Here is a 26,966-nt window from a genome sequence, read left to right as displayed (position 1 = left end):
TGCCTGGGCAACAGAGCGAGACTGTGTCTTAAAAAAAAAAAAAAAATTAAAATTGTTCATATGATTGAGCTGGACGCTAGATTGTTTGGGAGATGAAGTTCTACACTCTGGGGGTGTTCTGGAAACTCATGCAATACTTTCTTTGGTCACAGTGATTGGAAGGCGCTTCTGGCATTGAATGAGCAAAGCCCAGGCAGCAGGTATGATGCAATACACAAGATAGTTCTGCACATGAAGAATTGTCGTGTGTTTAACACGATTATTCTCAAGCGTCTCCACAGACATTTATGTAAAGTTAATTACAGAACCTGTCTATAAGAGTTTGAGCTAGAACCTAACTTTGTTTTACATATAGGTACAAAGTATTTGTTGCCAGGCTTAATGCACACTGAATTTTCCAGGAATAAAACTACTTGGTCAACTGGGGAAAGATTGCACATCGTTTTATGTGGACCTTTACTAAATACTGTTCACAATTTAGAGAAATTGTGTCAGCCGTGGCCACACCATTTTGGAAATTTGAATGATCAATAAGACATACTGTGTGGATGTGTGTTTGGAGCTGTTGTATTCACAGTGATTCCATGCGCACAGCTACTTCATGGTGTCTTCTCTTGCAGTTTTGTGCCAATATGTAAAAATGACAAGTTATGTTATTAATTCCATTCCCCCCTTTTTCTTCTATACTTAAGATATTATATTGATTTACTTTTAGAAATTATTACGCAGGTAGGTTATATACTACTTATGATTTTTATTTCAAGACAGAAAAGTGTGTTATAAAAAGGGACTTGGGATTGATAGGCTTGAAAACCCCTGCCTAGATCTTGAAGTACCTTGTATACTATTAAAAGGAGCTATGTATTTTATAGTCCTTGAAGTATGCCCTTCAAACTATCTACATAAGAATCACTTGGAGAGCATTTTCAAACTTCAGGTTCTTGGGCCCATTTTAGAACTACTGAATTCCTTATGGGAGACTTGAATCTATCTTATGTCACCCTCTCCCCAACCTACACATGACTTTTTTTTTTTTGAGATGGAGTCTTGCTCTATCACCCAGGCTGGAGTGCAGTGGCGTGATCTCGGCTCACTACAGCCTCTGCCGCCAGCGTCAAGCAATTCTCCTGCCTCAGCCTCCCGAGTAGCTGGGATTACAGGTGCCCGCCACTACGCCCAGCTAATTTTTTGTATTTTTAGTAGAGAGGGGGTTTCACCATGTTGGCCAGGCGGATCTCAAACTTACGACCTCTGGTGACCTGCCCGTCTTGGCCTCCCAAAGTGCTGGGATTACAGGTGTGAGCCACCACGCCCGGCCCCCAACCTACACATGACTCTTATCCCACTAACATTTGAGAATGCACTGCTATAGAATTTCTCTAAATTTAGAGAAATGGAGGGACATAAACAGGTTTTAGGGTTAAAAAATAATATTCTCGGTTGGGCATGGTGGCTCACACCTGTAATCCCAGCACTTTGGGAGGCCGAGACGGGTAGATCACCTGAGGTCAGGAGTTCAAGACCAGCCTGGCCAACATAGTGAAACCCCATCTCTACTAAAAATACAAAAATTAGCCGGGTGTGGTGGTGCGTGTCCATAATCCCAGCTACTTGGGAGGCTGAGGCAGGAGAATTGCTGGAACCTGGGAGGCAGAAATTGCAGTGAGCCCAGATCACTCCACTGCACTCCAGGCTGGGTGACATAGTGAGACTCTGTATCAAAAAAACAAACAAAAAACCCCCCAAAAAACAAAACTCTAATAGTACTTCAATGGCAGCTTGAAGGAGCTTCAGACTCACAGCTGAGAACCAGTGAAGTTTCTATTGTAATGTTCTAGTTGAAAAATTTAGATGAAATACAGCATGGTATGTGGTAGACATGGGTGAGAGGAGCTATTATGAAGTAAAATGATACAATGTAGTGATAGCATTGGCAGAATAAAAGAGAATAAAGCTAGATTAAAGATAACAAAGGATGGCCGGGCGCGGTGGCTCACGCTTGTAATCCCAGCACTTCGGGAGGCCAAGGCGGGCGGATCACGAGGTCAGGAGATCGAGACCATGGTGAAACCCTGTCTCTACTAAAAATACAAAAAAATTAGCCGTGCGTGGTGGCGGGCGCCTGTAGTCCCAGCTACTCGGAGAGGCTGAGGCAGGAGAATGGCATGAACCCGGGAGGCGGAGCTTGCAGTGAGCCGAGATTGGGCCATTGCACTCCAGCCTGGGCGACAGAGCGAGACTCTGTCTCAAAAAAAAAAAAAAAAAAAAAAAAAAAAAAAGATAACAAAGGATGGTTTTTGCTAGGTAAATGGTGTTATCATTTATCAAGTTGGGGATTTCAGTGGGGTGGGTGGCTAATCTGTGGTTTCTGGTTTGGGCATGCTGACATTTAGTTTCCTGTCATACCTATTAGTGGAGATTGAGTATATACAGATATGATTGAGTTTAGGAGAACCATCTCCTAGAGATAAGCATTAGGGAGTCATTCACATATGGATGGTAGTTGAAGCCGTTCAAGTGGTAGAGATTGTTGCCCAGAGAATACACAGAATGTCCACATACAGGATGATATATATGTGGGCTTCTTCTCCTTGTTTCTAAGTGAATTTTACTCCCATAATATTCAGGACTCCTTTTAGATATGGTTCTTTTAATTATTGAAGATAATGTAGTTCCGTTGTAGATCCATATCTTTGCTGAATAAGCTTAATTGGGGTGTGGTGTGGGAAACCTATACACTTTCAGACATATAGCATGCCTCTTGCTTTTTTTTGTTTGGAGACAGAGTCTTGCTCTGTCGCTCAGGCTGGAGTGCAGTGGCTTGGTATTGGCTCACTGCAGCATCCACCTCCAGGGTTCAAGCTATTCTCCCTGCCTCAGCCTCCTGACTAGCTGGGATTACAGGCATCCACCACCACCCGGCTAATTTTTGTATTTTTTTTTAGTAGAGATGGGGTTTCACCATGTTGGCCAGGCTGGTCTTGAACTCCTGACCTAAGGTGATCTGCCCACCTTGGCCTCTCAAGATGTTGGAATTACAGGTGTGAGCCATGGCGCCTGGCCAACATCCTTCTTGTTGCTTAGTCCAGCCTTGGGACAAAGGGTGTGCCTGAAAAAGACTAATGATATAGTTTATGATATGGTAAAAAAAAGGTTAAATAGCTGCCAGTCTATAAAATTTGTGTGGTTTATAGAAATTGCATCTTTGAGATCTATTGATTATTAAGACCCCAAACCAATTGGTTTTTACTTGCCTCTGCATTTTTTTCCTTAAAGAATACACATACCCTAGTCTTTGAAGTGTATAATTTATTTGGGTTGGGGTATCTTCTCTAAGGAGATTCTAGCTTTGTTGTCTAATAGTCATTTTCCATGCAGTTCCTTCCTTTCCATGCATTCACATTTAAATTGACAAAAACACAAAATTTAACACAAATAGACTGATGTCTTTGTTTAGCCATTGACCTCTGAGTGTGAAATATCACAGGTTCTTTCTGTTTCTGTCTCTTTCTTTCATTATGACAAGTGGCACTACCAAGTTTTTCTTTACATGAATGCTTCCTATTTCTCTCCTTCCTCTGATAATTTAGAAACAAGTTTGGCAAATGCTTTTTAGAACTTTTCGTAGTCAATACTGAATGCCTTTAGTTAGAAGTCTATGATTCCAGTCTTCCCCGTGGTTTTCACTCTTGGCGATTTCACTTTATTTTTTTTATTATTTATTTTTATTTTTGAGATGGAGTCTCGCTCTGTCGCCCAGGCTGGAGTGCAGTGGTGCTATCTCAGCTCACTGCAAGCTCCGCCTCCCAGGTTCATGCCATTCTCCTGCCTCAACCTCCGGAGTAGCTGGGACTACAGGTGCCCGCCACCACGCCTGGCTAATTTTTTGTATTTTTAGTAGAGATGGGATTTCACCGTGTTAGCCAGGTTGGTCTCGATCTCCTGACCTTGTGATCCGCCCACCTCTGCCTCCCAAAGTGCTGGGATTACAGGCGTGAGCCACCGTGCCCGGCCAGGCGATTTCACTTTAATGGTTTAAAATCACAAAGTTCTAGGCTCTAGGGACTGACTTCATAGGGGAGAGTCTACGTATTTAAAAGCATTTTTGCAGTGCCAGCTGTGGCTAATGTTGTGTCAGCATTTCCATCATTGTAATTCCCAACATTCGAGGGTTTATAACGAGACTGTTAAATTTCACCACAAACTGAAGCTTGGTATGCAAGAATTGAGCCTGAAGCAAACTTTTTCATTTAAAAAAAAAAAATGTAGTTTCTCTATAAAGCCACTAATAAAGAAGCAAAGCTAGTGATTATTGTTGTTACACTACCCAAACTGCTTGGTTTACTTAATACTTCAGGGACATTAGACTGTAATATAAGGCAATCACTCCAGGAGTTTGCAGAAAAAACAGAGTGTGAATGTGAGTGATATTTAATTTCGGAGGGTGTCTGTTTGAACATTAGAAAACATTTTCTTCTCAATTTTAGGATAATTTTCTAGCCTTGTTTATCTAAATGTCCTGCGGGGAAGCAAAAATGTTTGGGGCCCATGATAATGAACTCAATATAAATATGCAAATGCTTAAAACCTCAAGCAGGTCCCTTTCCTCCAACCTCAGAGCAAGAGAAATGAGGCATATCGATGAGGGTGCAGTACAGCACGGGACTGGCCATCGAGCTGCTACAATCTTCATTTAAAAATGTTCCTTCATCCCCATGTAACATTGATCCTCAAGGACCACTGTAGGGAGAGCAGATACCTAGAGAATTTTTTTTTCCTTGCGGTAATGATGATTGATTTGTGCAGATACATCCCCATTCTCTGGCTCCGACCTCCCTTGTGACTGGCAGGAAGCATATGCAAGATGCTAATTTGAGTTAAGCACAAAATCTATGGCCTTGCAACAGAAACAGCATGACTCACATATGGATGAACCCATGGCTCTGGCCTCTTTAGTACTCCATACTTAAATCACCCAAATGACTTAGCCCGCAGGTTAATGGAATGAAAGCTAAAGATAACCTTGTGAGGGTGAAGTCGGCCAGCCTTGTCTTCCCTTTACAGTGTTCAGAGATATTCATTCTATTGTTCTTCCTCTTTTATCTCATATTGGCTCTTTTCACCATATTCTCTCCATTTTCATCACCTCTTCTGGGTGTATTTTCTTTTTCTTCCTTTCTTTTTTTTTTCTTTTTTTTTGAGATGGGGTCTCACTCTGTCACCCAGGCTGGAGTGCAGTGGTGTGATATCAGTTTACGGCAGCATATGCCTCCAGGGCTTAAGTAATCCTCCCACTTCAGCGTCCCAACTAGCTGAGACCACCACAGGTGAGCGCCACCACTCCCGGCTAATTTTTTGTATTTTTGGTAGAGAGAGGGTTTCACCATGTTGCCCACACTGGTCTTGAACTCCTGATCTGCCCACCTCGGCCTCCCAAAGCGCTGGGATTACAGGCGTGTGCCACCGCGCCCAGCCTTCTGGGTGTATCTTCTTCTTTCCCTTCTTCCTTACTCCAAGTAGTCCAGGCGGAGGAACTGTTTGTACAGAGTCTGCTAGGTACTAAGTGAAAAGCTCAGCTTTCACATGCGTGCCCTACAACATTTGAGCGGATGGGTGCCGATTGATAGATAATGAAGTAATACATAATTTGTATATACACGTGTGTGCATACATACACATATATAATATATATGCCTGTATGTATATACATTTATAATCTGCAGACATCCTCAGCAACTCAATAACGAATGGTTATGCTGTTTAAGTTACAGAGTTGCAAAAAACTGTAATGAATTAGAAAAAGGTGTTCCTTTTGACCTCAGGGTATGTGGTTTGGCAAGTGGGTGAGGGCTGGTTGTGTGTCCCTACTCCCTCCCGCCCTGGGTTGGGCGTGATTGTGTAGGGGGACATCTTGCACAGCCTTATGAGCAACCCTGAGAATGTCACTGATTGGCATTAATATTTCTTTCAATATGTGAGTTTTTCTTCTGTTATTCAAAATGTGACCCCGATTTTAAGAAAACCGTCACAAATACTTAATGGATAACGAAGTATTGTTAATATAATGTAAGCTTCTTTTATTTTATCTTAATTTACTTTATTTTTGAGACAGGGTCTCTGTTGTCCAGGCTGGAACGTAGTGGTGCCATCATAGCCCACTGCAGCCTCCAACTCCTGGGCTCAAGTGTTCCTCCCGCCTCAGCCTCCTGAGTAGATGGGACTACAGGTGTGCACCACCATGCCTAGCTAATTATTTATTTATTTTTAATTTTTATAGAGGCAGGGTCTTGCTATGTTGCCCAGGCGGATCTGGAGGTCTTGGCCTTAAGCGATCCTCCCACCTTGGCCTCCCAAAGTGCTGGGATTACAGGCATAAACCAATGCACCTAGCTTCTTTCACTTTGTATCTGAGAATGTATTAATATCTGATTTTTTGGACTATTAGAGGAGGCAAATGATTAGAGGAATTGTTTTGCAGACAACTGGCTGTTCGTATTACAGTGTGATGATTTGTGGGCAAACATTAGCCGGCCTCTGAGTGTGACCTGGGATTATTTTTCTCCCCCTCAGTAATTCAGAAGATAACTTTCAAACACAGATATCTTTTTTGTACCGAACAATTAAGTTGTATGATTGCCATGACTAGGTCTCTTAGATTCCTACAGTTTGATGGTTGTTAGTTGGGATTATATGCGTGGATAAATAAGTATTTTAGTAATTATTTTATGTTTTTATGAAATTCACATCCTAGGCTGGGCGCTGTGGCTCAGGCCTGTAATCCCAGCACTTTGGGAGGCGGAGGTGAGTGGATCACCTGAGGTTAGGAGTTTGAGACCAGCCTGGCCAACATGGTGAAACCCCTTCTCTACTAAAAACACAAAAATTAGCCAGGTGTGGTGGCATGCACTTGTAATCCCAGCTACTTGGGAGGTTGAGAGAGGAGAATCGCTTGAACCCGGGAGGCGGAGGTTGCAGTGAGCAAGATCACACCATTGCACTCCAGCCTGGGTGACAAGAGTGAAACTCTGTCTCCAAACAAAAAAGAAAAAAAAAAAAAAGAAATTCACATCCTAGTCTTTTCTCCAAATTTAGTGGCTTAACTATAATTAGAGAAAATGTGAGAACCAAAGAGCCCAGATAACAGGGAAACCAGGCTGGCTTTAGGACATTAGATTTATGGACCACTGTATGCATGTTAGGAAGTCAGTGGGCTTTTTAACCTGCCTTTGCCATGCTGGTCCTTTTCCATACTCACTTTTTTTTTTTTAACCATTTTATTGAGAACAAAATGTTTTATGTATTTCATGTACAACTTGATGAATCTGGGGAGAAGTGTGTAGCCTTGACAATCAAGGCTATAAACTTAACACTTTCAGAAGTTTCCTCTGCTATTTTTATTGATTTATTTTTAAATTTCTTTTTCTTTTCTTTTTTTTTTTTTTTTGAGTTGGAGTCTTGCTGTGTCACGCAGGCTGGAGTGCAATGGCACGATCTTGGCTCACTACAATTATTTTTAAATTTCTGAAATTTTTTTTTCTTTTGTGGTAAGAACATTTAACCTAAGTTCTATTTTCTTAGCAAAATGTTAGGTATAATAAAACATTATTGTTAATTAGAGGCCCTGTTTTGTCCAGAATTTATTCATCTTGCATATAAACACTTTGTACCTTTTGAATCACTCCTCCCCATTTCTCCCTCCTCCAGCAACTATTCTGGAAACCACCTTCCCACTCTTTGGTTCTACCACTTTGAATATTTCAGATTCCTTATAAAAGTGGGATCGTGCAATATTTGTCCTTCTGTGTCTGGCTTGTTTCACTTAGCTTAATGTCTTCTACGTCCATCCATGTTGTTGCAAATGGCAGGCTATCCTTCTTTTCCAGGGTTAAATAATATTCCATTCATACTCATTTATTTCTGTCTTGTCCTGTGTGTGAAAAACATAATCCATGATGCTGACATAGCCATGTCCTCCTTTAATCTCAACCATAATTGATGTTGTAGATGTTCTCTGCTGACACATACGGGTAACTGGGACTACAAGAGAGAGAATATGAATCTGCTGCTGCCATTATGAGACCTTATTTTTACATGGAAACCAAAACATATTGAGTGAGATGCAAGCTGCTTAGATGAAATGTTTATAAGAACCAATTTAGGTCATTATAAACAGAATGAATAACTTGATTATCTCGAAGCATATTGTTTCAGAATAAGAAGTTAACTCTCGAGTTCTGTGTCTTTTTCCTTTGAAAATGATAAAGTAGTTCCTCAGCTCTGTGATTAACTTCCTGTTTTGGGGGACAGGATGTTGGATAAATGGTAAAGCCCAGACATGTCTACTCTTCTAGCTTTGCAAATGGGTTAAGTTTCCATTGTTTATTCAAGGAACAGGGATAAAGTTGCCTCCTGTCAAACTAGAGGAAACTTCTTAGAACAGGAGGCCATGCTTTAGGGATGTCTTAATCCATGTATTCTTTTTATTCTGTGGCCTTGGCTTTACTCTGTTTTTATAATTTTGCCTTTTGGTTTGTCTTCTCTATGTCTTCTTTCTGTAATGACGACTAGCAGTTGATCACGTGTTGTCTATAAGAAGATGAATGATTCACAGTAACTTAAATATGCATCTCCCCATTCCCTCCCTAACAAAATTTTGGAGGCATGCAAAAACGAGTTTTTTAAATGAGATTTAAAACTTTTCAGGCCGGGTGTGGTGGCTTATGCCTGTGATCCCAGCACTTTGGGAAGCTGAGGCGGGTGGAACACTTGAGGTCAGGAGTTTGAGACCAGCCTGGCCAACATGGTGAAACCCCGTCTCCACTAAAAATACAAAAATTAGCCGAGCGTGGTGGCACATGCCTGTAGTCTCAGCTACTCAGGAGGCTGAGGCAGGAGAATTGCTTGAACCTGGGAGGCAGAGGTTGCAGTGAGCCACTGCACTCTAGCCTGGTGACAGAGAGAGACTCCATCTCAAACAAAACATAACAAAACAAAACAAATTTTCTTTCCTAAACTCTCAAAGCTTTATTCATTGCCATTGTACATTTCAAATGAACAATGAAACTAATACTTGTATTTGATTTGACTATTGATTTGTCTCAAATCATACTCTTTTCTTGATGGTGAGGATTATAGGAAATTTTACTTGGGGTGGGGGCAGGTAAAGAAAGACAGTTGTTCTTTATGATATTGTTCTCATATGCATATTTCCATATGCATGCTTTTATTTTTTTCTTTTCTTTTTTTTTTGAGATGGAGCCTTGCTCTGTTGCCCAGACTGGAATGCAGTGGTGTAATCTCGGCTCACTGCAATCTCTGACTCTTAGGTTCAAGTTTTTCTCCTGCCTCAGCCTCCTGAGTAGCTGGGATTACAGGTGTGCACCACCATGCCCAGCTAATTTTTGTATTTTTGGTAGAGACGAGGTTTCACTATGTTGGCCAGGTTGGTCTCGAACTCTTAACCTCAAGTGATCAGCCCGCCTCCGCCTCCCAAAGTGCTGAGATACAAGCATGAGCCACCACGCCTGGCCATACTTTTCTTTCCTGAATTTTCCTTCATGAATTTCAGAGGTATACAGGATGCTTCTGCATTCTTCACAAGGGATTACATAAAAAGAAAACATAACATTGGATTGATCTGAATGAAAAAACAAAAGCCTGAGTGAGATGAAAAAGAGTAAAAAAGACACTATGCAAGATAGCTTACGTACCAGCTCCTTGGTATTAGGGGTTCAACATCCCAAAGTGGAAAATCTAAAATGTAAAATGCTTCCAAAATCCAAAACTTTTGAGCCCTGATGTGATGCTCAAAGGAAATGCTCATGGGAGCACTGTTTTGTTTGGTTGTTGTTGTTGTTGTTTTGAGATGGAATTTTACTCTTGTCGCCCAGGCTGGATTGCAATGGCATGATCTTGGCTCACTGCAACCTCTGCCTCCCGGGTTCAAGCGATTCTCCTGCCTCAGCCTCCTGAGTAGCTGAGATTACAGGTGCCCACCACCATGCCTGGCTAAATTTTTTTTGTATTTTTAGTAGAGATGGGGTTTCACCATGTTGGCCAGGCTGATCTCGAACTCCTGACCTCAGGTGATCCACCTGCCTCTGCCTCCCAAAGTGGTGGGAGGCCACTGCGCCCAGCCTCGTGGGAGCATTTTGGATTTCATATTTTCTGACTTGGGATCCTCATCTAGTAAATATATAATGCAAACATTCCCAAATCTGAAAAAATCCAAAATCTGAAACACTTCTAGTCTCAAGCAGGTCAGATAAGGGATACTCAACCTGTATTGAAGAAAGAGAATTCAAAATAAAGATGGCAAAGGAAGCAGATCCTATGATACTAAACAGAGACAATGAGGGTTTTCTATACTTTTTCTAAATAATAGAATCTTAGCCCTGATTCACGTGTGTCTACTGGGTCCAATCACTAGGCAGTTAGTCTCCAGATAGCCTTGTAATTTATGATATAGTCTAAGTGGAATCAGAATTGGAGCCTAGATTCTCCATGCCATTTCTGACTTTTCTGAGCGTGGGTGTGTTGTAAATATGTAGGTTGGATGGGAGTTGAAGATCCTAAGAAATGTAAACAACAGCCCTGTCTTTGAAGAACTGGAGGAAGGCTCAGGGTTATGCGGATGGAACATGGAGTAAGGGGTGTGGTTATAATGAGTGAAAGACATCTCTTTGATGAATGGTATTCCACCCAGTGGGTCTCACACCTGGCCATACCTCATCACACCTTTGTTTGCACATACATGACATTATTGGCAAATCTAGGTCTCTGGATGCTTCCCAACACTGGCACCCTGCGCTGAGGCTAATTCTGTCACCATGATTAGCTGTGTGCAGATAACTTATCTATGACAATTAAAAAAAAAAAATCCATGATTGGCTTTTTGCTGTTGCTAGCCAGCCACTGTCTGCAGTTGTTACTTGTCTTGTGTGGAGGGAATATAAAATTTAAAATTATTCTAAAGTAAACTTAATTAGGGAGGGAAATTTGTAGCCAACTTACCAACCTCATATAATGCAACCAAAACCAAATGTAAATGATTTTTGGATGATCCAAATTAGTTCTTCCTTCTGCCAGCTCACATGGAGCACCAAGATTAGAGAGTAATAAGAAGGCCTTCTAATAGGTAGGTTTTGGACTGGATTTCATTTGCATTAGGAAAGAGCATTGGGAAGAGTGCCCTTTAGAAACATTTGCCCACATATTTATTTTTGGATTTATGATACCAGCATACTGCATTTTAATTTGTTCCTTTTTGTTGAGTGCTCAGATTTTTATGTCTGGCTTTTTATTTTGTCTTGTGAATTTGTATAACTTTCAAAATGACAACACCCATTGCTTAGCATAAGGGACAAAAGAAACTCTTTTTTTTCCTCCCCTCTTGTGCCTTTTTAAAATAAGGCATCTAACAAAGACACAATTTTTTCCTTCCCTCTCCTAAGCCCCAGATGACCTAAGGATTTAGAGGTCTGAGGTCAGATTTCTTTCTTCTTTGCTTCACACACAACTGTCTCTTCTTTATATTGTGATCTTTCTGATTTGTATAGGGACTCGGCAGGTAGAAGAGTGTGTGTGTGTGTGTGTGTGTGTGTGTTGTGTGTAAAATATGTACGCTTTCACATGCGGTGGGGGCATCTTTATGCTTTGGCTCAGATGGCGCATATGAAAGAAATTAGGTGATTCTAATTATATAGCCCCCAAATAGTGAGGATCCCAATTCTTCTCTTTCCCTCTTTGAATCTATTTAATAGTTTGCCTTTGAACCAAGTTAATTAGGAAAAGGGACAGGCTACAGTCATTTCATTTGGCTGTTTTTGGCATCTGGGAAAGTGTGGGGTGGGGAGCTCATGAGAGGCAAACCAAAGGAAGCTTGTAGACATCGAACTTGCTCTGAACAGATTATTAATTTTCTTCTCCTTGTACATTGTTAACTCTGTAGAAAAGGAACATCAGCTGAAGATCTGTTGCTCTGGCTCCAGGCCAGCATGCCAAATTCTGTCATCTTTGCAGCATGGCCAAGCATCTTTATTACATGTTATAATTCTGGTTTTTGAGCTTGATCCAGAGATCCTGCTACAGCTTCAGATGGTTTGGGATGTGGAAAAAGAAAAGGGCTATATTCATCTGTAGATGAGGTTTGGGGAGAATTGTAAGAGCCAGAAATGTGGAGTGGTTGTCTAGGGCAGGGACTTTTCATGGATGCTACAGACACCTCCTTTGTGCCGCCTCGAATTTGAAATGCGTTATTAATTTCTGTTCAATACAGATCGTTGATATCAAACCAAAAATAAATGTGGGCCCTACTCCTGCTCTGGCCATTACATCTCCCAGCAGCCCAGCAATTAGCACCAGCCTTGAGAACAGAGTGCCATCATTGATGTGACAGTTTCGTCCCTATTGTCCTGTTCCTGGGGTGCATTGGTGACCCTTGACCTCCATTGGTCTAGGAGTGGGAAACTGAACTTATGAACTGTTCGGGCTGCACTGGCCTCACATTAACCTGGGCAAGGTTAACTTACTCTCTTCTTCAAAAGTGCTTTAGAGGGTGAGGAAGTACTAGGAGTAAATAATAATTTTTAAAAATGGTTGGGAGGGGAAAAACAATTTCATCCATTTCCTGAGTACAGACACCCCTAACCTGCCTTTTGCAAATAATCTCCCTTTTGTCTGCTCTTAGGGGTTTTGCAGATGAAGCCTTGGCTTTGGCTTGTCAATGAGGACTTTTCAGAAGCTCCAGAATGCCTTTAGCTTCTTTGCAGGAAGCGGTGACACAAAGTTCCAGCCAGTCTCCCCCTCCTTCCACTTATTGTCTCAGAATTGTCAGAAACAGGCTGGGATGAGGAGGAAGAGCTACTGTGAGGGCTTTTTTTTTTTTTGTTAGTTTGGCTGCTGAATGAAAGCAAGCACTTTATTTAGAAGTGAGTAGGGAGGGAAATGCAGCTTAGGGTTGACACCCTTCTGGTGCTTATCCATAAATATGAAATGGTGTTAGAACACCAGACACCAGAGAGCTTTCTGATTGGCTGTTGGTGATGTCATCATGTCATTAATACTGTGCTCAGAAAATAAACTGATCCGCCTGTTTTCTTTCTTTCTTTCTTTCTTTCTTTCTTTCTTTCTTTCTTTCTTTCTTTCTTTCTTTCTTTCTTCTTTCTTTCTAGCTGAAATGTATGAAATCCATTTTGTAATCTAAAATGAGGTGCTTCAGTCAGGACATTTTGAAAGAATTATTATGTTTCTCATGTGTTCAGAGTCATTTTGGTGTTCACTTGAGCAAAGCAATAGTCACTCACAAGTATTCAGCCTATCTTGTCTTATTGCTTAAAAGTAAAGGCAGACACTATTTAACACCTGGGTACCAACAGTTGACATTTACCCACATTAAGTGCTAAGGCTGTAGATGAGGATTTCTTCCTGTCGGCCTTTAAACATCCTAGTAAGCCCAGGGCCAATGCTGGCACAGGGGAAGGTGAGGGATGTGGGTGAGTAATAAGGAGTGCTTTCTTTTTTATTTTCTTATAAACTAATTTTTTTTCTCTACCTGTGATAACTCTGCAGTCCAATTTAAACCTGCCTGCTTTTCCACTTAATGCATGCTCATCTGATCTGTTAGCCTTATAATTGTGTTTCAGCAGGAGGAATACACTTGTGGCATGTCCAAGGTGTGTGTGTGTGTGTGTGTGTGTGTGTGTGTGTGTGTGTGAAAAATCCAATAGCATTCTTGATATGCAGGAGTGAAATTCTCAGGAGGAAAGCCACTGCCAAGCAACACTCTAACCTCTGCATTGATTTTGGATTCCTAGAGGTCTGGAAGGTTTGACAGCTCTCCATTCCTACTGCTTCACTCTGATCCAAGAAGGAATACTGTTTCGATTAATCATTGGGAAGCATTTCGGATAGATATAGCTCTGTGTGTTTTCTTTAAATTAAATATAGAACTGTCCTTTTGAGGGAAAGCCGTGATTCTTTATTGTTAGAAAGTTTGGCTAGATTAACCTTCCCTTTTCTTGTAATATTTAACTTTGCTTGTGAATAACTCTAATCTCTTCCTTGCATGCCAGTGTACTCTTGGGTAGAATCTGCTAATAACATGTACAAATGTTATGTAAATCCCCCTCCTCCACAAGATGTTTATTGAGTGAAAATGCCTCTAAGACTTTATTCCATTACTGTCAACATGTCCAAGGTTATTTTACGCATGCTGTGGACATATTATTTGGATGAGCAAAATGTCTAGCAAGCAGGTGTAACTGATTTCTGCCATGCAACTGTAATCTCTTGTTACAGGGAGACAGTGCATTCCTTTTCAAGTTTTCCCTTATTTTTTTGCAAGGTTATAAACCATAGATTTAGGAATCATTGGGGTCAAAGGGAAAAGGGAAAGACAATGAGCCTCATTCATCCTTATGAGCCCTAATGAGTATAGAGATAGTATATTTTCCAGGTTAGAGCCCCATCTCTGACAGGCTTTAATTATCTATGAGCTGAAACAAGAAGCAATATAAACATGCAAAAGCATTTCAGGAACAGGTTTTTGAAGGAGATGAATCACCCAAGTTGGTGTCCCACTCAGCCCTTTTGCAAGGGGCCAGCTCCCTCCATTCGGCCTGCCACTTGATCACGTGACAGCTGTTTGCAGACTAAAGGAAAGAAACAATCATTCACTAGCAGGAAACCTAATCCCGGGCAGGTGCAGTTTGAGTAACGACTCTAGGCCTGAAGGTCAGAATGGCTGCAAAGACCTAAGCTTTTGCAGATGGTCTGAGTGGGAGGAGCCAGGTTCAATAACGCTTCTGTAGCCCCCAGGTTGGTCCTTCCTCGGGGAGGGTGCTACCACTTCTCCAGATACTGCTGAACTTTTGAACCCAAGTACAGTACACTATTTAGGATGTTTGTCATTTATAGCTTTTAGATAAAGCAGTAGCGGATTTTAAGGAAACAGTAGACAGATCCATTTTCCTTTTCCTCCAGTGATGTTAGTGATCTAATTAGAAGTCAGTGTTTTAGCAGCTTCCTCTCTATGTGCTTTGGGTTCTTTTTTTCTAAGAGACGCCTATGGACATGAACAAAAGCCGGATGTTGCACTAGGGCTTCTGAACAAGTGCTCTGCATTAGATACGTCTGGAGTTTACACACCATGCTTTCCTCTGTGCAGACCAAATGAGATCCTGCCGGGTGTTACGATTCCCTGTGTCCATTGTCAAAGCTGTATTTTCACTGCCTTGAAAACTGCCCTTCTGCCGCTTTATTTTATATCCATTACCAATGGCCACTTTTTCTATTTATATTGCTTGGAACTAATTGAGATTCCAGGTGCACAAGCGTGTCACACGCAAGGGCTTGGGTACTTGGGAAAGTGTAACAATAGTTCAGGAAGAGATGATCAGCAGCCACCCTTTCTGGGGTGAGGAAACCTCCAAAAAAACCAAATAGAAAGTATGAAATATATGAATTTGAAGGGAGAATACATGAGCCTGGCGTCTTCTCAGTTGCAACCTGATTTATTGAAAAAAATGGTGATTTGGGGAAAGTATAGAATATTTGCTTAAAGGAATCCACTTCTCTGAATAGCTCCCTCGTTTCTGTGGCTTGGAGACTGAGACTTAGAATTCCACAATTATACTGTATAGATGAGCCTTGTTCTATATTTGGGATGTAATCTCCACACTCAGGAGCTACATATGGCCGTGAGCACCCACTTAAGAGCTAAAAATGTAAGTTACCGCCTACTTTGTCCTGAATTGGAATCATACATAATTGCTCTATGCTTTAAAAAATCTTCCTTTGAGGAAAGAGTTCAAGATCAAATTGTTAGTGGGTAATCTTATATGAAGCCAAGTATCACTAGCTGTTGAAAGAAGCTACATAAATACTTGTTGTTGAACAAATAAAATAAATGAAGGAAGAATTCACATCTCTCATTACTTAATCAGAAAGTAACATGGTGAGTCAGGAAGCTGTAGGCTCATCCTGGAAGTAAATACCCATCATGAAATGGGCAGAGATCTGGAAGCAGGAACCGATGGGTTGGACTCCTAGAACTAATGAAAATGGAAAGTATGGAAAGTCCAGTGGTTTCTAAATTTGGCTGATCATCAGAGTCAGCTTGTGAGCTCTTAAAAACAAAAATAGGCTGGGTGCAGTGGCTCATGCTTGTAATCCCAGCATTCTGGGAGGCTGAGGCGGGTGGATTGCTTGAGCTTAGAAGTTCAAGACCAGCCTGGGCAACATGGCAAAACCCTGTCCCAACACAAAATACAAAAATTAGTTAGGCATGGTGGTGTGCACCTGTAGTCCCAGCTACTTGGGAGGCTGAGGTGGGAGGATTGCTTGAGCTCAGGGAGGTAGAGGCTGCAGTGAGCTTTGATTGAGCCACTTCACTCCAGCCTGGGTGACACAGTGAGACCCTGTCTCAAAAAAAAAAAAAAAAGCTGGTGCAGTGGCTTATGCTTGTGATCCCAGCACTTCTGGAGGTCAAGATAGGCGGATGCTTGAGGCCAGGAGTTCAAGACCAGCCTGGGCAACATAGCACGACCCCCTCTCTGCAAAAAAATTAAAAAACAAGTTAGCTAAATGTGGTGATGTGCACCTGTAATCCTAGCTGTTCAGGAGGCTGAGGTGGGAGGATCACTTGAGCCCAGAAATTTGAGGCTGCAGTGAACGAGACTTTGACTCTAAAAAGCAAATAAACAACCAAAAAACCCCAAAAGACAAAAATAAAAACAAACACAACATCGATTTCCTGACCTAGACTCCAAAATCTCTTAATGCCCAGTCTTTGTCCACAGATCAGGAATGCTGGGGATGAGAAGGGGATGTGGAGGTCGAGGGCATGAACCAAGGAGGTGGCCAGGCTTTGCCAGCACAGAGCAAAGGAAAGACACCATTTTGGGGGTTTGTTTTTAAATGGATTCCGCAAACATTTTTTTGAGCACAACACATTGCATCACATTTTGTGATGGAAGTATACAAAACAAAACTCACTTCTGCTGACAGGCCCACAGACAGATTTATCTTGAGCAGAATGACAGCTCCTCTTGTTCAGTGTATTGTGGCCCTCTGAGTATCATTAGTAGAGGAACGTAGAGGAGGGAGGAATAACAGGTTTGTAGAAGCCTTTGAGGTGATCTTTAAACTGGTGTTCTTGAAGGGTGGGTAGGGTTTTTCTAGGAGTACGAAGGCCAGAGGGGAGATTAGGAAGATAAAAAAAAAAAATTGCAGGCCAGGCGCGGTGGCTCACGCTTGTAATCCCAGCACTTTGGGAGGCCGAGGCGGGCGGATCACGAGGTCAGGAGATCGAGACCACGGTGAAACACCGTCTGTACTAAAAATACAAAAAATTAGCCGGGCGTGGTGGCGGGCGCCTGTAGTCCCAGCTACTCGGAGAGGCTGAGGCAGGAGAATGGCGTGAACCCGGGAGGCGGAGCTTGCAGTGAGCCGAGACTGCGCCACTGCACTCCAGCCTGGGCGACAGAGCAAGACTCCGTCTCAAAAAAAAAAAAAAAAAAAAAAAAAAAGAAAAAGTGCAAAGACAAGGAAGGAAGAAAGCACAAGGTGTGTTTGCAGAATGGTGAAGAAGGCAAAGGATGATTGGAGGTGAGAGCTGAGCCTGTGGCCAGTGCCTTCGTTTGCAAGACTAAGGTATCTGGAGTTCATAGTATGGTTGACCTTGAACAACATGAGGTTGAATGGCAAAGGCCCACTTATAGGCAGATTTTCTTCCTCCTCTGCCACGCCTGAGAAAGCAAGACCACTTACTTCTTCCTCTTCCACCTTCTCTGCCTACTCAATGTGAAGATTTCTAAGTTTCAGTCTCCAAGGATGAAGACCTTTATAATGATGCCCTTTCACTTAAAGAGTAGTAAATATACTTTTTCTTCCTTATGATTTTCTTTTCTCTAGCTTTCTTTATTGTAAGAATACAGTCTATAATACATATGAGATACAAAATATGAGTGCATCGACTATTTTATTGGCAAGGCTTCTTTCTGGTCAACAGTAGTTAAGTTTTTGGGGAGTCACAGTTATATGTAGGTTTTTGACTGTGCAAGGTGGTCAGTGCCTCTCACCCCCACATTGTTTTCTGTTTGTTTTTGAGACAGAGTTTTGCTCTTGTCACGCAGGCTGGAGTGCAATGGCGCAATCTCAGTTCACTGCAACCTCTGCCTCCCGGGTTCAAATGATTCTCCTGCCTCAGCCTCCTGAGTAGCTGGGATTACAGGCGCCCGCCACCACGCCTGGCTAATTTTTGTATTTTTAGTAGAGACAAGGTTTTGCCATGTTGGCCAGGCTGGTCTGGAACTCCTGACCTCAGGCGATCCACTTGCCTCTGCCTCCCAAAGTGCTGGGATTATAGGTGTGAGCCACTGTGCCTGGCCTACCCCCACATTGTTTAAGGGTCAGTTGTATAATCGACACTGTTCCCCCCAGAAGGACAAGATGAGATGCTTTTAGGATGTTAGCCTTACCACTCTGGAGTGTCAAAGAAATTGGGGGGGTTGCCCTCAGGCATAAAGGAGCTGTGGACAGGGAGAGGCACATTGGGTTTTGTCTCTAAACAGAATACAAGCCCTCTGAGGGTGGGCAACTTAACTTCCAAAGATTATTCTCATCTCTGCAGCATGCAGTAGGCGCTAATACCATTCTTTGGTTAATTAAAAGATGTTTAATATATGCCTCATTAAGCAGAATAATCAGTATCTCTGAGATGCTTATGTGCTTTATTTTTCTCCTAAAAACAAAATCAGAGGGATAAGAAATAATGAGGGGCAGTCTGTTAGCTCTCACTTCATTTTTTTCTCCCTTGATGATTCTCTTTCATTTTTTTTCCATAGCTCACATAGCTCACTTTCTCCCTTGACCTAGTCCTCTGCTGATAACATCAAAGTTAGCACAGCTTGCAGACCTAAGTGGGTTTAGAACACAGCTCTCAAGATGGAGCCATGAGGATATGGAAATTGGATTTTAAGCATCTGTGATCTCTGCCCACTTCCTCTTTAACTAACACATGAGACCCCTCACAGTCTCTCTGAGTTGTAGGATTGTCCATATCTGTAGACTTGAAGTGCTACGGCTGAGGACTTTCTTTGTGCTTATTTTTATGGCTTATTTTATTTGCATCTTTGCAGAATATTCATAAATTAGAAAAGAATTTTTTTTTCTTTCTCCTTTAAGGATACCAAATCCAGGTGGGAAGTAATGATCTTGGTGAATTCTAGCACTTGTCAATTTGAAAATGTTCGGGGAAAACAAATGAAAGAGAAAGGATGAATTTATTTGTATGCTATCATTCACTAATTCAAAGCTGCAGACATTTCTTTCTTACTATACTTTTGAAGTTAAGGATTGGAACTGAATAATAGACAACCTTCCAACATGAAACATTATCAAGCTTGAGGGATTTTATTGGGGTTTTTGATATTTCATTGTTTTCTAGTTTCCCTTTGTCTTTGATCAACTTATTCCTATGACAAGAATTTGGTCATGTTATTGCTTTTCTCTTTCCCCTGAGCTTGTCTTGTGTCATGGGAATTATTTCCTTTTTTCTTTTCTCAGTAATTTCGTTGATTGCAAATAAATAAACTAAGTATTTATCTAGACTTAGTTTAAATATACCAGTCAGTTGGAAGTCTGCTTTTATTTTTTCCTTCAAGTATTTTCAGTTTTCTATTTAAATGTGTTCATAGTAAAGAATTTTAAATTCTAAATTATATAAAACCCATTCATCCTGAATATTGGGCTAAGGCTTATCTTTGCTTTGTAAACGTTTCTCAGTGCTGCAAATTAGGAGCTAAGTAATACTGTCCTAGTGATGGTGGTGGTGGTGGCGGTGGTGTATTAAAAATCCTGGAGTATAAACTGTTTTCAAGTGTCTTCAAGTACTTCAGAAGTCTCTATTTTTATAGTAGCACTTGATATGGTAATTATATATGATTCTCCCGTGTTCATTAAAATAGGAGCCTAGGGCTTCTCTGACAATTTGTTAGCTTCCCATAGGTTGCAAGTAATAAAATTGCTTTGCTCTAAAAATCTGTAATTCAGTGCTTTCACTAATTCAGATGGGCTTCTCTCCATTCTTTTTCCTGGTAGATAATGAGAGGATTTTTTTTTTTTTTTCTCATTCCTCTGAGAATATGAGGGTAGTCCAGCTATGTTGGGAAACCGAAGATATGGGTTATCTTGGAAGGTGAATGTGGCTATTTTTATTGCTTTGGTCTTAAAGGACCTATAATTTCAAAAGCATGATAATTCCTTCCCTCTTAGTTCCCGCAGTTAACTCCTAGGCCCATATTTCCAGAAAGGATGTATATTTTTTTCCTGAAACCAAAATAAAAGTTTCTATCATCTCAATAAAGCAGCTTTTTAAAATGTGGAAAAAAAAGTTTAAAAACAAATCCACCTAATAGCCAAAAGGTAGAACCAACCCAGAAGTCCATCCATAGATGAATGGATGAACAAAATGTTGTATATACACACAAGGGAAGATTATTCAGCTTTAAAAGATGGAAATTATGACACATGCTACAACGTGGATGGATCTGAGGACACTGTGCTAACTCAAATAAGCCGGACACAGAGGGACAGATATGGTATGATCTCAAAAATATGAAATATTTTGCATAGGCAAATTCATAAAAACGGAAAGTAGCTTAGAGGTTGCCTGGAGCAGGGGTGGAGGAATGGAGTTACTGTTTAATGGGTACAGAGTTTGTTTTGCAAATTCAAGAGTTCTGTGGCAGGCTGCTGGTGATAGAAAAACTATGTGAACAAATGTGCTTAATGCCACTGAAGCCTACACGTAAAAATGGCTAAAATACGGGCGTGGTGGCGCGTGCCTGTAATCCCATCTACTAGGAAGGCTGAGGCAGGAGAATCGCTTGAACCCGGGGGGTGGAGGTTGCAGTGAGCCGAGATTGTGCCATTGCACTACAGCGGGAGATGCTGTCTCAAAAAAAAAAAAAAAAAAAAAAAAAAAAAGGCTGAAATGGTAAATTTTATGATAGAGATATATATATATCCACAATTAATTTTTTTTTTTTGGGATGGAGTCTCTGTCACCAGGCTGGAGTGCAGTGGCATGATCTCAGGTCACCGCAACCTCCGCCTCCTGGGTTCAAGCGATTCTCCTGCCTCAGCCTCCTGAGTAGCTGGGACTATAGGCGCCTGCCACCACGCCTGACTAATTTTTGTAGTTTTAGTAGAGACGGAGTTTCACCATGTTGGTCAGGCTGGTTTCGAACTCCTGACCTCATGATCTGCCTGCCTCGGCCTCCCAAAGTGCTGGGTTTACAGGCGTGAGCCACTGCGCCCGGCACACAATTAAAATTTTAAAGCAATCTTCAGTGAAAGGAAGTACTACTAATACTAAGTTTTTAGAACTTACAAGTTATCATATAAAACAAATTGGTCATTTGAGCTGATTTTCAATATCTGACACATGCAGTATAAATTGCAAATGTCACTACCACAACATCTAAAAGAAATCAAAGATGTACACAATATTTATGACAAATAAAACTATTGCATTTAATGTCAGAAAAATATCCCCCCAAAAAAATCCAATTGGATTTGCTAATTTGTGGTATTTGTGTGTCTCCTGTACAGACATTTTCTCATTTGGATTCCTGACACTTGGCAAATAAAATTACTATTATTGTTCTCTTGTTTCTTTGAATTTGGAATTCCTGGAACAACAGAAAATTTGATACAAGTCCTAAAAGAAAAAGAGGAGAACAAAATGAGTGCTACTTAATATGGGGCCAGCACAGTGGCTCACATCAATAATCCCAGTGCTTTGGGAGGCTGAGGCTGGAGGATTGCTGGAGGCCAGGAGTTCCAGACTGGCCTGGGCAACATAGCAAGATCCCATCTCTACCAAAAAATAAAAATTAGCCAGGGTGGTGGCATGAACCTGTAATTCCAGCTACTTAAGGAGGCTGAGGCAGGAGGATTGCCTGAGCCCAGGAGTTTGAGGCTGCAGTGAGCTATGATTTCTTCACTGCACTCTAGTCTAGGTGACAGAGTGAGACCCTGTCTCTAAAAAAAGAAAAATATAAGTAAATAAATAAAGTGAGTATGCATGTCTGAGATTTATTTACCTGAATGTTCTGATTTAGTGGGTCTGGCGTGGGGCCTGAGAGTCTGCCTTGCTCAGAAGCTTCACCTGAATCCCTACTTTGGAGGTCCTGGGAAGCCTTTGGATGGTTCTGCTTTCTTCACTGCTGATTTAGGATCCACGCTAAATCACGCTAGTTACTTACCATGAATCAGCTTTCTGGCTTTCGTGATATTGTTGCTGCTGTCATCTCAGTCTTTTGTCCTTGTAGATTTCTGCATTCTGAGAAACTCCTTTAGTTTTATTTTAGTGGAGTATTTTGATGGGGTGAAATGAAGGGAACTGAGATAGCACTCATTTTTAAAAGGAAGTTCCCAATTCTGTTTTCACTTTTTTTGTGGCTAAGTGCTCATTGTTGGGGGAGGGGAGAACACTGACTAATTTAGCAGAATCATCGGCATGTATCAGCATTCCCCTCTGACCTCAAATTTATTTGAATCAATGTTGATTGAGTGCTAAGTATGTGCTGGGCATTGTACTTATCTTTGATAGTTGGTAGATGTGGTCCCTGCTATAAGGAAACTAGTACTATATGCTTTAACCCAAAAATGGAGGGTGGGGCACATAGATGACACAATCTTGACAGAGCATGTTCTTTTTTTTTTTTTTTTTTTTGAGATGGAGTCTCGCCCTGTCGCCCAGGATGGAGTTCAGTGGCGCGATCTTGGCTCATTGCAAGCTCTGCCTCCTGGCTTCACACCATTCTCCTGCCTCAGCCTCCCGCGTAGCTGGGACTACAGGCACCTGCCACCATGCCCGGCTAATTTTTTTGTTGTTGTTGTATATTTAGTAGAGACGGGGTTTCACCATGTTAGCCAGGATGGTCTCGATCTCCTAACCTTGTGATCCACCCGCCTCGGCCTCCCAAAGTGCTGGGATTACAGGCGTGAGCCACCGCGCCCGGCCGGAGCATGTTCTTGCAGTCTGTTGTATGTCTCAGTTGTGAAAGCTGCTTCCTTAGACCCCACCCCCACTGTCCCACTCAGCAATTTCAGTCTCATCCCCAGATGGTTCTCCTTTATCTGTTTTTATGATTTCCACCCCTGTTGCTATCCTGATTAAAGTGGAAAGTTTTAAGCCATAGAACATGCTTGTTTCTGTGAAGGGTCTTTCTAAATTGTGTCCATGCCACTACATCATTCTTACTTCAGATAGGATAATTGCTTTCTAATTTGGCAGAGTTAGGGGAAATATAAACATGCCCTTATTAGCATTGTGTGGAAGAAGAATTCTCACATGGCCCCCATGATTCTCTCCCAGACCTGTATTGCATACACACCCTGAGTAATCCCTGGAACTGTGTGTGTGATGAATTTACTCCCTTGACTAGTTATCTTCTATGGTATAATTGACCTTAAGATCAGGAGATTATCCAGGTGAGTCTGACTTAATCACACCAGCCCTTTAAAAGCAGAGAGTTTTGTCTTGCTGCTTGAGCAAAGAGAAGCTGGAGATTCTTAGCATGAGGAAGATTCAGATGCACCTCTGTGAGCTTGAAGATGGAGGGGGCTGTGTGGCAAGGAATGCTGGCAGCCCCAAGGAGCTGACAGCCAGCGAGGAAGTGGGGATGTCAGTCCTCCAACTGCAAGGAACTGGATTCTATTAATGACAAGAATGAGCTTTTAAGGGGCTTTTTCCTCTAGAGACTTTAGATGAGAACTCAGTCCAACACCTAGATTTCAGCCTTGTGACACACTCAGCAGAGAACCCAGTCATGATGTGCTGGGCTTCTGACTTAGAAAACTGTGAGCTAGTAGATGCCTGTTGCCTAAGCCACTAAGTTTGTGGTAATTTGTTATGCACATTACAAAAAACTAATATACATATTAGCGTGCAAATGCATTTGAAAAAGAGTCTACAAGTGCATTCGAAGAAGACTTTATAAGGCTTGCCCACGAAAAACCAAGCTAATGCTGCTTAGCGAGCTGGGCAAAGAAAATCTAGCTACCTTACACATAATAGGAATTTAAAATGTCATTGATACATAGGAAGTATCAAACCATGGAAAGGGCATAGATTTAGAGAGAAGAAATATGAGCAAGTCTTGGCTCTCTTACTTCCTAGCCAGGGGAGGCCACTCCTCTGAATCTCACCTATAAAATGAAGGGGTTGACCAGATGCATCTCATCACAATGTAACCCCTGGTTTTATTTAGCAAACAATGTATTCAACTCATTTCCATAACTTTCTTTGATTTAGCCTAGCCCTGACCCACTGGGTATAGGATAAGGGTTGTTGTCTGATGGATGTCATTTTTGGGTAGTTTTTTAAAAAGCAGCTTAAAATTTTATGGGTTTTTAAGGATCAGTCCAAAATATTCCTGTCTCAGTACAATAATCTGTTATTTGCATCAAAAAGCTACATCAAAATATATTACTTGGGGCTGAGGCGGGTGGACCACTTGAGGACAGGAGTTCGTGACCCCAGCCTGGCCAACATGGTGAAACCCCGTCTCTACTAAAATTACTGAAATGCTGGCGTGGTGGCTCACACCTATAATCCTAGCACTTTGGGAGGCTGAGGCAGGCGGATTACCTGAGGTCAGGAGTTCGAGACTAGCCTGGCCAACATGGTGAAACCCCCGTCTCTCCTAAAAAAAAAATACAAAAAATTAGCCTGGTGCAGTGGCGTGCACCTGTAATCACAGCTACTCGGGAGGCTGAGGCAGGAGAATCGCTTGAACCCAGGAGGCAGAGGTTGCAGCGAGCCGAGATCGTGCCACTGCATTCCAGCCTGATGACAAGAGCGAAACTCCATCTCAAAAAACAAAAAACATGCACCTAGAAATTGATCTTTAAAAATCTGTTTTTGAAACTCAGGGCGGTTCTGACTAGAAGCATTTCTCTGCCTGGAACACCTGCTCATCAGAACTCATTCTTAGTGCGCTTCTGCAGCGTTTTGGGGGTGGGCACATAGCCCGTTCTTGTGCATCACTGTGCGTGAGTCTGGTCTGTTGAACTTAGAATTATGTTTAAAAATCTGTCTGTGTGTCTAAGTACTGGTGTTTTAAAAGAAGTGGTTGCATGGAGCATCTGTGTTGCTAGTCTTTTTCCTAGGAAATGATTCTTCTCTGAGCTTAAGGATCTTGTTCACATTGCAAAATAAAAATCTGTAGAAAATTAAGGACACTCAAGTTATAATATTTCAGGGATATAATGACATTTCAATGGGAAAATGCTAATTATGGAGAGCTTTCTTTCCCCTAACACCTGGAGCTTCTTAACCTGCTACCGGCTAGCTGCTGATTTTCATAAATTGGACTGTACGAGGGGAAAAATCCCTCATCAACTCAGCCACCAGGAAGATGCTGGGAAGTGTCTGTCAGTTGTTTAAAAGGGAGAAAAGGAATGCCTCAGCCGCCTCCCAGGATGCGTGAAGCCTCCAGGAATATCAGCCAACCTGGGCTTTCCACATGGAAAACAAAGCTGTCTAAATGGGTATGTTTTAAAACTGTAACTTCTGAGTTGTTCTCCTGGATATTTTCAAACACGTCTTAAAAAGGCAGGTGGACTCAGTGGCTCACACCTGTAATTTCAACACTCTGGGAGGCTGAGGTGGGAGGATCGCTTGAAGCTAGGAATTCGAGGTGTGGTGAACTATGATTGCGCCTCGGCACTCCAGCCTGGGTGACAGAGTGAGATCCTGATTCTAAAAAAAACGAAAACCAAAAAAAGGCCAGAGGCGGAAATGCCTCACTGTTGTGGTTCATGATTCCATCACAGACATTAATGAAGCCTTCTATCCACCCAAGAGGCATACCACTGTTTCCCCCTCCATCACTTTTAATTTTGCGCCAACGTTGCCAGCCCTCACTTGACATCTGGTGTGTGAGGATGACTTCTGTGGAGCTAGCTATTGTTTCTTCTGTCATTTTTAAACAATACTAGAGGACAGTGGGGAGGGGAGAGGGAATCACATCTCCCACACAAGCAGATGCCTATTTGAGAGTGTGCAAAAGCAGTGTGACATTCTGGAAATAGTAGTCTCATTTCACTTCCTTGCCCATTCGTCATCATCAGTACAAATGACATATTTTCTGACATTGGTTCAGGGTTTAAAACCTCAGGCTTTCAGAGTCTGCCCACATTTTTGAGAATTCTGTCTTAACGAATGTGTGCCATGAAAAGCATTAACCATGTTACTTTCATTCTGTTCTAGTGAAACCACCCAGTGCTCTGTGCTTGTACAAAATCCTTTGGACTTTTAATTGGGTGATAACTTTGCAAATGGTTAAGCACTGTACAAATTAAACTTCAGTCATTCAGCAATGTTATTGAACAGTTATATCTTCCCTTAGTTTCCTTACTCTTCATATCTATGTTTTATGAAATTCAGGGCAGCACAGGTTAGCAAAAGTGGTTTGATCTTAGAATGCTTTTGTATTTAATTCTGTGCAGAGTTTCTGGTAATTCACTCTCACCAGCTTAGCCATGTAATGCCACAATTCCATAGATGGTGGTTGGGCACCATGGGTTTAGGCACTACCTCCTCTCATTTCTGTTTGATGTTTTCAAGTGAAGTTAATTTACAGTAGGATATAGAAAGGGTAATGATTTGGGCAGATAACTTGCTTTCCCTCTACCATGTAATTGTGATTTTGACTCTACTTTTTGGTGTGTGTGTGTGTGTGTGTGTGTGTGTGTGTGACGAAGTCTCTGTCGCCCTCGTTGGAGTGTGGTGGCGTTATCTCGGCTCACTGCAAACTCCACCTCCCAGGTTCAAGCAATTCTCTTGCCTCAGCTTCCCTAATAGCTGGGACTACAGGCATGTGCCACCACACCTGGCTCATTTATGTAGTTTGAGTAAAGACAGGGTTTCATCATGTTGGCCAGGCTGGTCT

Source organism: Symphalangus syndactylus, chromosome 23 (assembly GCF_028878055.3).
Source record: "Symphalangus syndactylus isolate Jambi chromosome 23, NHGRI_mSymSyn1-v2.1_pri, whole genome shotgun sequence".
Taxonomy (NCBI): domain Eukaryota; kingdom Metazoa; phylum Chordata; class Mammalia; order Primates; family Hylobatidae; genus Symphalangus; species Symphalangus syndactylus.
This window is presented reverse-complemented; position numbering follows the sequence as displayed.